Genomic DNA, 2,054 nt, shown 5'->3' with positions numbered 1-2,054 from the left:
TAGGGCCGGTGCTCTATTCACTAAGCCACCTAACTGCCCCAATTCCTGCTTATTCTTGAAAGCCCAACTCCAATGCAGCCTCCTGTAGGAAGCCTTCACTGCCAGAACCTCTAGCTCCTGGTTGCTAATCCCAACCTTCCTCTCCATTAGCCCTTGTAGGGCCTTCCTCTAAAACCTTCCTTATAGACCTCCTCTCTTTCCACATTGCACAGTTTGCCCTGAAAAGTGCCCCATCTGGGGGGGAGGGGCCCAGCAGCGAGCGCTGGGGTGGCCGAAAGGCCAGTGGCTAAGAAAGAAAATGGCTGCCTCTTCATCCTCCTCCTCAGCTGGAGGAGTCAGTGGAAGTTCTGTAACTGGATCTGGCTTTAGTGTCTCAGACTTTACCCCACCACGGAAAGCCCTTTTCACCTACCCCAAAGGAGCTGGAGAAATGTTAGAAGACCTCCTTGTGACCAACAACAGACATTTGCAAAACAGCTGGCCAAGGTTAGGGACGCAGTCTGTGGCCATGGAAAAGAGCGAAGACGGCTCAGAAAGATTCCTTTGTGAGTCTGTTTTCAGCTATCAAGTGGCATCTACACTTAAACAGGTGAAACTGTTGCTCGGATGGAAAAGCTGGCTGGCTTGGTAGAAGAGCTCGAGGCAGATGAATGGCAATACAAACCCATTGAACAGCTGCTGGGCTTTACACCCTCTTCTGGCTGACAGTGCTAAGATTGCCTCTGGAGCACAAGCGAGGGCATAGCTGGGGAGGGTCTTTTCTGCACAGCCTCTGGGGTCCAGGGAGTCAGAGCTACATATGAAATGGTTTGCTCACCTTCACACTTGGTGCCTCTGTAATAAACTACATTCCGTGTAAGAACGCCTTTGGGGGGGGGGGGGGAAGCCACTACAACTTAACTAGGTTATCTGACAGGGGAGCAATTTTCTTCCCTAAGAACCCACTGGAGATTGCGTTAAGTGAGACAATCAGTTTCAGATAATTGGAAGATTTCCATTTGGGGTTTGAGGGGTTTTTAGGAAACTTCACTAAACAAGCAGTGTGTTTGCCCAGAGTGGTCCACTTGAGAAGAGTCCACCCTGTCAAGTCATTCTGGGCCTAGTCATGGTCAGAATAAAGAGGTAGGAAAGAGAGCAGTTCCTTTTAAAGATGAATGGGCTTATAATCAGGACAGGTCCAGATGAAGAACAGGAAAAAAAATGTTAACTGTATTTTCTGTCATTAGATGCCTCAGCACCATTGAGTCCAGCTTTGTGACATAACCTTGCTGACTGCATGCTGAATGCTTGGAAAGGGACTTGCCATTTTCATGTTGGCGTAGTATAGAAGTGACACAGCAGGATCCTTTTAAACCCAGAAATCTAGGACCCTTCTCAGTGTTGGACTCAAACTGTTCTGTGGTAAAGAAATCCTTTCAAAAGGCTTCCAGTTGGTTTCTTTATCCTTTCAAAGTCTCAGGGATTTGAGGGGGAGGAGGTTAAATTGCTCTGTTGTGAATAAGGAAACAAAAACATTTCTCATAAGCTATTGGTGGCATGTTTCACTTTGCATCAGATGGATTTGTCTGTGGACAAATATATGAAGTTTCCTCTCCAAAGCCTAAAGTTTCTTCTCCAGTGGTAAGGAAAGCCTGAAAATGAACAGCTAGTCCTTCTGCTTTCCCTCCTCAGGTCCCAGAGTTGCAAACATCATTATTGGACCATGTGCAAATTTTGCCTTTTAGAAAACATCTTTGTTGTTTTGGGTTGGGCGTTTTTTTTTGTTTTTTAATGACTTAGTTTGACCTACTTAGACCAGATTAATAAATAAGTAAAATCCTGGTAAAAAAAAAAATGCCCCATCTGGCACCATTTCACACACATGCTTCCTTGTCTCTGCAGAGATGTTGCCTTCATCCTTCACATCCATCATGGTACCTAGCCCAGTACTAAGGGCACACTTGGGACAGGTCACACATCTATAGCCCCAGGTTTATAGGCTTAGAAAGCACGTGGACATGGTGTCCTACCATCTTTAAGCTGTCATAGTTCCTGTGCTCCAGCCTCAACCCTCT

The 2,054-nt window shown here is 46.2% G+C and overlaps 1 pseudogene; it reads left to right on the top strand.

Moving 5' to 3' along the window:
* The first annotated feature begins 212 nt into the window (after positions 1-212).
* Positions 213-1,834, top strand: LOC138148369 (anaphase-promoting complex subunit 16 pseudogene; annotated as a pseudogene).
* Positions 1,835-2,054: the final 220 nt, after the last annotated feature.

Source organism: Petaurus breviceps, unplaced genomic scaffold, assembly GCF_028583685.1.
Source record: "Petaurus breviceps papuanus isolate PSGF00001 unplaced genomic scaffold, PetGlider_PUasm1.0 90823, whole genome shotgun sequence".
Taxonomy (NCBI): domain Eukaryota; kingdom Metazoa; phylum Chordata; class Mammalia; order Diprotodontia; family Petauridae; genus Petaurus; species Petaurus breviceps.
This window is presented reverse-complemented; position numbering and strand designations above follow the sequence as displayed.